Here is a 10,576-nt window from a genome sequence, read left to right as displayed (position 1 = left end):
AAAGCTGTTGCTGGTCTTCACCGTCCCCCTGCAGCCTATTCACAGGCACAACAGGATCTGGGACCCGGGCATGCCCAGAGGAGGAACATCTCATGGCTCTCGTCCTCGGCAGAGCCTGATTCCGAAAAGGCACACGTCCGGCTCCTTGTCCCACACGGAAGGTGGCAGCCCTGAAAGCTGTTGCTGGTCTTCACCGTCCCCCTGCAGCCTATTCACAGGCACAACAGGATCTGGGACCCTGGCATGCCCAGAGGAGGAACATCTCATGGCTCTCGTCCTCGGCAGAGCCTGATTCCGAAAAGGCACACGTCCGGCTCCTTGTCCCACACGGAAGGTGGCAGCCCTGAAAGCTGTTGCTGGTCTTCACCGTCCCCCTGCAGCCTATTCACAGGCACAACAGGATCTGGGACGTGGGCTTGCCCAGAGGAGGAACATCTCATGGATCTCGTCCTTGGCAGAGCCTGATTCCGAAAAGGCACACGTCCGGCTCCTTGTCCCACACGGAAGGTGGCAGCCCTGAAAGCTGTTGCTGGTCTTCACCGTCCCCCTGCAGCCTAATCACAGGTACAACAGCATCTGGGACCCGGGCTTGCCCAGAGGAGGAACATCTCATGGATCTCGTCCTCGGCAGAGCCTGATTCCGAAAAGGCACACGTCCGGCTCCTTGTCCCACACGGAAGGTGGCAGCCCTGAAAGATGTTGCTGGTCTTCACCGTCCCCCTGCAGCCTATTCACAGGTACAACAGGATCTGGGACCCGGGCTTGCTGAGAGGAGGAACATCTCATGGCTCTCGTCCTCAGCAGAGCCTGATTCCGAAAAGGCACACGTCCGGCTCCTTGTCCCACACGGAAGGTGGCAGCCCTGAAAGCTGTTGCTGGTCTTCACCGTCCCCCTGCAGCCTATTCACAGGCACAACAGGATCTGGGACCCTGTCATGCCCAGAGGAGGAACATCTCATGGCTCTCGTCCTCGGCAGAGCCTGATTCCGAAAAGGCACACGTCCGGCTCCTTGTCCCACACGGAAGGTGGCAGCCCTGAAAGCTGTTGCTGGTCTTCACCGTCCCCCTGCAGCCTATTCACAGGCACAACAGGATTCGGGACCTGGGCATGCCCAGAGGAGGAACATGTCATGGGTCTCTTCCTCGGCAGATCCTGATTCCGAAAAGGCACACGTCTGGCTCCTTGTCCCACACGGAAGGTGGCAGCCCTGAAAGATGTTGCTGGTCTTCACCGTCCCCCTGAAGCCTATTCACAGGCACAACAGTATCTGGGACCTGGGCTTGCCCAGAGGAGGAACATCTCATGGATCTCGTCCTCGGCAGAGCCTGATTCCGAAAAGGCACATGTCCGGCTCCTTGTCCCACATGGAAGGTGGCAGCCCTGAAAGCTGTTGCTGGTCTTCACCGTCCCCCTGCAGCGTATTCACAGGCACAACAGGATCTGGGACCCGGGCATGCCCAGAGGAGGAACATCTCATGGATCTCTTCCTCGGCAGAGCCTGATTCCGAAAAGGCACACGTCCGGCTCCTTGTCCCACACGGAAGGTGGCAGCCCTGAAAGCTGTTGCTGGACTTCACCGTCCCCCTGCAGCCTATTCACACGCAGAACAGGATCTGGGACGTGGGCTTGCCCAGAGGAGGAACATCTCATGGCTCTCGTCCTCGGCAGAGCCTGATTCCGAAAAGGCACACGTCCGGCTCCTTGTCCCACACGGAAGGTGGCAGCCCTGAAAGCTGTTGCTGGTCTTCACCGTCCCCCTGCAGCCTAATCACAGGTACAACAGCATCTGGGAACCGGGCTTGCCCAGAGGAGGAACATCTCATGGCTCTCGTCCTCGGCAGAGCCTGATTCCAAAAAGGCACACGTCCGGCTCCTTGTCCCACACGGAAGGTGGCAGCCCTGAAAGCTGTTGCTGGTCTTCACCGTCCCCCTGCAGCCTATTCACAGGTACAACAGGATCTGGGACCCGGGCTTGCCCAGAGGAGGAACATCTCATGGCTCTCGTCCTCGGCAGAGCCTGATTCCGAAAAGGCACACGTCCGGCTCCTTGTCCCACACGGAAGGTGGCAGCCCTGAAAGCTGTTGCTGGTCTTCACCGTCCCCCTGCAGCCTATTCACAGGCACAACAGGATCTGGGACCCGGGCTTGCCCAGAGGAGGAACATCTCATGGCTCTCGTCCTCGGCAGAGCCTGATTCCGAAAAGGCACACGTCCGGCTCCTTGTCCCACACGGAAGGTGGCAGCCCTGAAAGCTGTTGCTGGTCTTCACCGTCCCCTGCAGCCTATTCACAGGTACAACAGGATCTGGGACCCGGGCTTGCTGAGAGGAGGAACATCTCATGGCTCTCGTCCTCGGCAGAGCCTGATTCCGAAAAGGCACACGTCCGGCTCCTTGTCCCACACGGAAGGTGGCAGCCCTGAAAGATGTTGCTGGTCTTCACCGTGCCCCTGCAGCCTATTCACAGGCACAACAGGATCTGTGACCCTGGCATGCCCAGAGGAGGAACATCTCATGGATCTCTTCCTCGGCAGAGCCTGATTCCGAAAAGGCACACGTCCGGCTCCTTGTCCCACACGGAAGGTGGCAGCCCTGAAAGCTGTTGCTGGTCTTCACCGTCCCCCTGCAGCCTATTCACAGGCACAACAGGATCTGGGACGTGGGCTTGCCCAGAGGAGGAACATCTCATGGATCTCGTCCTCGGCAGAGCCTGATTCCGAAAAGGCACACGTCCGGCTCCTTGTCCCACACGGAAGGTGGCAGCCCTGAAAGCTGTTGCTGGTCTTCACCGTCCCCCTGCAGCCTAATCACAGGTACAACAGCATCTGGGACCCGGGCTTGCCCAGAGGAGGAACATCTCATGGCTCTCGTCCTCGGCAGAGCCTGATTCCGAAAAGGCACACGTCCGGCTCCTTGTCCCACACGGAAGGTGGCAGCCCTGAAAGCTGTTGCTGGTCTTCACCGTCCCCCTGCAGCCTATTCACAGGTACAACAGGATCTGGGACGTGGGCTTGCCCAGAGGAGGAACATCTCATGGATCTCTTCCTCAGCAGAGCCTGATTCCGAAAAGGCACACGTCCGGCTCCTTGTCCCACACGGAAGGTGGCAGCCCTGAAAGCTGTTGCTGGTCTTCACCGTCCCCCTGCAGCCTATTCACAGGCACAACAGGATCTGGGACCCGGGCATGCCCAGAGGAGGAACATCTCATGGCTCTCTTCCTCGGCAGAGCCTGATTCCGAAAAGGCACACGTCCGGCTCCTTGTCCCACACGGAAGGTGGCAGCCCTGAAAGCTGTTGCTGGTCTTCACCGTCCCCCTGCAGCCTATTCACAGGTACAACAGCATCTGGGACCCTGGCATGCCCAGAGGAGGAACATCTCATGGCTCTCGTCCTCGGCAGAGCCTGATTCCGAAAACGCACACGTCCGGCTCCTTGTCCCACACGGAAGGTGGCAGCCCTGAAAGATGTTGCTGGTCTTCACCGTCCCCCTGCAGCCTATTCACAGGCACAACAGGATCTGGGACGTGGGCTTGCCCAGAGGAGGAACATCTCATGGCTCTCGTCCTCGGCAGAGCCTGATTCCGAAAAGGCACACGTCCGGCTCCTTGTCCCACACGGAAGGTGGCAGCCCTGAAAGCTGTTGCTGGTCTTCACCGTCCCCCTGCAGCCTATTCACAGGCACAACAGGATCTGGGACCCGGGCATGCCCAGAGGAGGAACATCTCATGGATCTCGTCCTCGGCAGAGCCTGATTCCGAAAAGGCACACGTCCGGCTCCTTGTCCCACACGGAAGGTGGCAGCCCTGAAAGCTGTTGCTGGTCTTCACCGTCCCCCTGCAGCCTATTCACAGGTACAACAGGATCTGGGACCCGGCCTTGCCCAGAGGAGGAACATCTCATGGATCTCGTCCTCGGCAGAGCCTGATTCCGAAAAGGCACACGTCCGGCTCCTTGTCCCACACGGAAGGTGGCAGCCCTGAAAGCTGTTGCTGGTCTTCACAGTCCCCCTGCAGCCTATTCACAGGCACAACAGGATCTGGGACGTGGGCTTGCCCAGAGGAGGAACATCTCATGGATCTCGTCCTCGGCAGAGCCTGATTCCGAAAAGGCACACGTCCGGCTCCTTGTCCCACACGGAAGGTGGCAGCCCTGAAAGCTGTTGCTGGTCTTCACCGTCCCCCTGCAGCCTATTCACAGGCTCAACAGGATCTGGGACGTGGGCTTGCCCAGAGGAGGAACATCTCATGGATCTCGTCCTCGGCAGAGCCTGATTCCGAAAAGGCACACGTCCGGCTCCTTGTCCCACACGGAAGGTGGCAGCCCTGAAAGCTGTTGCTGGTCTTCACCGTCCCCCTGCAGCCTATTCACAGGTACAACAGGATCTGGGACCCGGGCATGCCCAGAGGAGGAACATCTCATGGCTCTCGTCCTCGGCAGAGCCTGATTCCGAAAAGGCACACGTCCGGCTCCTTGTCCCACACGGAAGGTGGCAGCCCTGAAAGCTGTTGCTGGTCTTCACCGTCCCCCTGCAGCCTATTCACAGGTACAACAGCATCTGGGACCCTGGCATGCCCAGAGGAGGAACATCTCATGGCTCTCGTCCTCGGCAGAGCCTGATTCCGAAAAGGCACACGTCCGGCTCCTTGTCCCACACGGAAGGTGGCAGCCCTGAAAGCTGTTGCTGGTCTTCACCGTCCCCCTGCAGCCTATTCACAGGCACAACAGGATCTGGGACCCGGGCATGCCCAGAGGAGGAACATCTCATGGATCTCTTCCTCGGCAGAGCCTGATTCCGAAAAGGCACACGTCCGGCTCCTTGTCCCACACGGAAGGTGGCAGCCCTGAAAGCTGTTGCTGGTCTTCACCGTGCCCCTGCAGCCTATTCACAGGCAGAACAGGATCTGTGACCCGGGCATGCCCAGAGGAGGAACATCTCATGGATCTCGTCCTCGGCAGAGCCTGATTCCGAAAAGGCACACGTCCGGCTCCTTGTCCCACACGGAAGGTGGCAGCCCTGAAAGCTGTTGCTGGTCTTCACCGTCCCCCTGCAGCCTATTCACAGGCACAACAGGATCTGGGACGTGGGCTTGCCCAGAGGAGGAACATCTCATGGATCTCGTCCTCGGCAGAGCCTGATTCCGAAAAGGCACACGTCCGGCTCCTTGTCCCACACGGAAGGTGGCAGCCCTGAAAGCTGTTGCTGGTCTTCACCGTCCCCCTGCAGCCTAATCACAGGTACAACAGCATCTGGGACCCGGGCTTGCCCAGAGGAGGAACATCTCATGGATCTCGTCCTCGGCAGAGCCTGATTCCGAAAAGGCACACGTCCGGCTCCTTGTCCCACACGGAAGGTGGCAGCCCTGAAAGATGTTGCTGGTCTTCACCGTCCCCCTGCAGCCTATTCACAGGTACAACAGGATCTGGGACGTGGGCTTGCCCAGAGGAGGAACATCTCATGGATCTCTTCCTCGGCAGAGCCTGATTCCGAAAAGGCACACGACCGGCTCCTTGTCCCACACGGAAGGTGGCAGCCCTGAAAGCTGTTGCTGGTCTTCACCGTCCCCCTGCAGCCTATTCACAGGTACAACAGGATCTGGGACGTGGGCTTGCCCAGAGGAGGAACATCTCATGGCTCTCGTCCTCGGCAGAGCCTGATTCCGAAAAGGCACACGTCCGGCTCCTTGTCCCACACGGAAGGTGGCAGCCCTGAAAGCTGTTGCTGGTCTTCACCGTCCCCCTGCAGCCTATTCACAGGTACAACAGCATCTGGGACCCTGTCATGCCCAGAGGAGGAACATCTCATGGTTCTCGTCCTCGGCAGAGCCTGATTCCGAAAAGGCACACGTCCGGCTCCTTGTCCCACACGGAAGGTGGCAGCCCTGAAAGCTTTTGCTGGTCTTCACCGTCCCCCTGCAGCCTATTCACAGGCACAACAGGATCTGGGACCCGGGCATGCCCAGAGGAGGAACATCTCATGGCTCTCGTCCTCGGCAGATCCTGATTCCGAAAAGGCACACGTCTGGCTCCTTGTCCCACACGGAAGGTGGCAGCCCTGAAAGCTGTTGCTGGTCTTCACAGTCCCCCTGCAGCCTATTCACAGGCACAACAGGATCTGGGACGTGGGCTTGCCCAGAGGAGGAACATCTCATGGATCTCGTCCTCGGCAGAGCCTGATTCCGAAAAGGCACACGTCCGGCTCCTTGTCCCACACGGAAGGTGGCAGCCCTGAAAGCTGTTGCTGGTCTTCACCGTCCCCCTGCAGCCTATTCACAGGCTCAACAGGATCTGGGACGTGGGCTTGCCCAGAGGAGGAACATCTCATGGCTCTCGTCCTCGGCAGAGCCTGATTCCGAAAAGGCACACGTCCGGCTCCTTGTCCCACACGGAAGGTGGCAGCCCTGAAAGCTGCTCCTGGTCTTCACCGTCCCCCTGCAGCCTAATCACAAGTACAACAGTATCTGGGACCCGGGCTTGCCCAGAGGAGGAACATCTCATGGATCTCATCCTCGGCAGAGCCTGATTCCGAAAAGGCACACGTCTAGCTCCTTGTCCCACACGGAAGGTGGCAGCCCTGAAAGCTGTTGCTGGTCTTCACCGTCCCCCTGTAGCCTATTCACAGGCACAACAAGATCTGGGACGTGGGCTTGCCCAGAGGAGGAAAATCTCATGGCTCTCGTCCTCGGCAGAGCCTGATTCCGAAAAGGCACACGTCCGGCTCCTTGTCCCACACGGAAGGTGGCAGCCCTGAAAGCTGTTGCTGGTCTTCACCGTCCCCCTGCAGCCTATTCACAGGTACAACAGGATCTGGGACCCGGGCATGCCCATAGGAGGAACATCTCATGGATCTCTTCCTCGGCAGAGCCTGATTCCGAAAAGGCACACGTCCGGCTCCTTGTCCCACACGGAAGGTGGCAGCCCTGAAAGCTGTTGCTGGTCTTCACCGTCCCCCTGCAGCCTATTCACAGGTACAACAGGATCTGGGACCCGGGCTTGCCCAGAGGAGGAACATCTCATGGCTCTCGTCCTCGGCAGAGCCTGATTCTGAAAAGGCACACGTCCGGCTCCTTGTCCCACACGGAAGGTGGCAGCCCTGAAAGCTGTTGCTGGTCTTCACCGTCCCCCTGCAGCCTATTCACAGGTACAACAGCATCTGGGACCCTGTCATGCCCAGAGGAGGAACATCTCATGGCTCTCGTCCTCGGCAGAGCCTGATTCCGAAAAGGCACACGTCCGGCTCCTTGTCCCACACGGAAGGTGGCAGCCCTGAAAGCTTTTGCTGGTCTTCACCGTCCCCCTGCAGCCTATTCACAGGCACAACAGGATCTGGGACGTGGGCTTGCCCAGAGGAGGAACATCTCATGGCTCTCGTCCTCGGCAGAGCCTGATTCCGAAAAGGCACACGTCCGGCTCCTTGTCCCACACGGAAGGTGGCAGCCCTGAAAGCTGTTGCTGGTCTTCACCGTCCCCCTGCAGCCTATTCACAGGCACAACAGGATCTGGGACCCTGGCATGCCCAGAGGAGGAACATCTCATGGCTCTCGTCCTCGGCAGAGCCTGATTCCGAAAAGGCACACGTCCGGCTCCTTGTCCCACACGGAAGGTGGCATCCCTGAAAGCTGTTGCTGGTCTTCACCGTCCCCCTGCAGCCTATTCACAGGCACAACAGGATCTGGGACCCGGGCATGCCCAGAGGAGGAACATCTCATGGATCTCGTCCTCGGCAGAGCCTGATTCCGAAAAGGCACACGTCCGGCTCCTTGTCCCACACGGAAGGTGGCAGCCCTGAAAGATGTTGCTGGTCTTCACCGTCCCCCTGCAGCCTATTCACAGGCACAACAGGATCTGGGACCCGGGCATGCCCAGAGGAGGAACATCTCATGGATCTCGTCCTCGGCAGAGCCTGATTCCGAAAAGGCACATGTCCGGCTCCTTGTCCCACACGGAAGGTGGCAGCCCTGAAAGCTGTTGCTGGTCTTCACCGTCCCCCTGCAGCCTATTCACAGGCACAACAGGATCTGGGACGTGGGCTTGCCCAGAGGAGGAACATCTCATGGGTCTCTTCCTCGGCAGATCCTGATTCCGAAAAGGCACACGTCCGGCTCCTTGTCCCACACGGAAGGTGACAGCCCTGAAAGCTGTTGCTGGTCTTCACCGTCCCCCTGCAGCCTATTCACAGGCACAACAGGATCTGGGACCCGGGCATGCCCAGAGGAGGAACATCTCATGGCTCTCGTCCTCGGCAGAGCCTGATTCCGAAAAGGCACACGTCCGGCTCCTTGTCCCACACGGAAGGTGGCAGCCCTGAAAGCTGTTGCTGGTCTTCACCGTCCCCCTGCAGCCTATTCACAGGCACAACAGGATCTGGGACCCTGGCATGCCCAGAGGAGGAACATCTCATGGCTCTCGTCCTCGGCAGAGCCTGATTCCGAAAACGCACACGTCCGGCTCCTTGTCCCACACGGAAGGTGGCAGCCCTGAAAGCTGTTGCTGGTCTTCACCGTCCCCCTGCAGCCTATTCACAGGCACAACAGGATCTGGGACGTGGGCTTGCCCAGAGGAGGAACATCTCATGGATCTCGTCCTTGGCAGAGCCTGATTCCGAAAAGGCACACGTCCGGCTCCTTGTCCCACACGGAAGGTGGCAGCCCTGAAAGCTGTTGCTGGTCTTCACCGTCCCCCTGCAGCCTAATCACAGGTACAACAGCATCTGGGACCCGGGCTTGCCCAGAGGAGGAACATCTCATGGATCTCGTCCTCGGCAGAGCCTGATTCCGAAAAGGCACACGTCCGGCTCCTTGTCCCACACGGAAGGTGGCAGCCCTGAAAGATGTTGCTGGTCTTCACCGTCCCCCTGCAGCCTATTCACAGGTACAACAGGATCTGGGACCCGGGCTTGCTGAGAGGAGGAACATCTCATGGCTCTCGTCCTCAGCAGAGCCTGATTCCGAAAAGGCACACGTCCGGCTCCTTGTCCCACACGGAAGGTGGCAGCCCTGAAAGCTGTTGCTGGTCTTCACCGTCCCCCTGCAGCCTATTCACAGGCACAACAGGATCTGGGACCCTGTCATGCCCAGAGGAGGAACATCTCATGGCTCTCGTCCTCGGCAGAGCCTGATTCCGAAAAGGCACACGTCCGGCTCCTTGTCCCACACGGAAGGTGGCAGCCCTGAAAGCTGTTGCTGGTCTTCACCGTCCCCCTGCAGCCTATTCACAGGCACAACAGGATTCGGGACCTGGGCATGCCCAGAGGAGGAACATGTCATGGGTCTCTTCCTCGGCAGATCCTGATTCCGAAAAGGCACACGTCTGGCTCCTTGTCCCACACGGAAGGTGGCAGCCCTGAAAGATGTTGCTGGTCTTCACCGTCCCCCTGAAGCCTATTCACAGGCACAACAGTATCTGGGACCTGGGCTTGCCCAGAGGAGGAACATCTCATGGCTCTCGTCCTCGGCAGAGCCTGATTCCGAAAAGGCACATGTCCGGCTCCTTGTCCCACATGGAAGGTGGCAGCCCTGAAAGCTGTTGCTGGTCTTCACCGTCCCCCTGCAGCGTATTCACAGGCACAACAGGATCTGGGACCCGGGCATGCCCAGAGGAGGAACATCTCATGGATCTCTTCCTCGGCAGAGCCTGATTCCGAAAAGGCACACGTCCGGCTCCTTGTCCCACACGGAAGGTGGCAGCCCTGAAAGCTGTTGCTGGACTTCACCGTCCCCCTGCAGCCTATTCACACGCAGAACAGGATCTGGGACGTGGGCTTGCCCAGAGGAGGAACATCTCATGGCTCTCGTCCTCGGCAGAGCCTGATTCCAAAAAGGCACACGTCCGGCTCCTTGTCCCACACGGAAGGTGGCAGCCCTGAAAGCTGTTGCTGGTCTTCACCGTCCCCCTGCAGCCTATTCACAGGTACAACAGGATCTGGGACCCGGGCTTGCCCAGAGGAGGAACATCTCATGGCTCTCGTCCTCGGCAGAGCCTGATTCCGAAAAGGCACACGTCCGGCTCCTTGTCCCACACGGAAGGTGAGAGCCCTGAAAGCTGTTGCTGGTCTTCACCGTACCCCTGCAGCCTATTCACAGGTACAACAGCATCTGGGACCCTGTCATGCCCAGAGGAGGAACATCTCATGGCTCTCGTCCTCGGCAGAGCCTGATTCCGAAAAGGCACACGTCCGGCTCCTTGTCCCACACGGAAGGTGGCAGCCCTGAAAGCTTTTGCTGGTCTTCACCGTCCCCCTGCAGCCTATTCACAGGCACAACAGGATCTGGGACCCGGGCTTGCCCAGAGGAGGAACATCTCATGGCTCTCGTCCTCGGCAGAGCCTGATTCCGAAAAGGCACACGTCCGGCTCCTTGTCCCACACGGAAGGTGGCAGCCCTGAAAGCTGTTGCTGGTCTTCACCGTCCCCTGCAGCCTATTCACAGGTACAACAGGATCTGGGACCCGGGCTTGCTGAGAGGAGGAACATCTCATGGCTCTCGTCCTCGGCAGAGCCTGATTCCGAAAAGGCACACGTCCGGCTCCTTGTCCCACACGGAAGGTGGCAGCCCTGAAAGCTGTTACTGGTCTTCACCGTC

This window comes from Accipiter gentilis, unplaced genomic scaffold (assembly GCF_929443795.1).
Source record: "Accipiter gentilis unplaced genomic scaffold, bAccGen1.1, whole genome shotgun sequence".
NCBI lineage: Eukaryota > Metazoa > Chordata > Aves > Accipitriformes > Accipitridae > Astur > Astur gentilis.
This window is presented reverse-complemented; position numbering follows the sequence as displayed.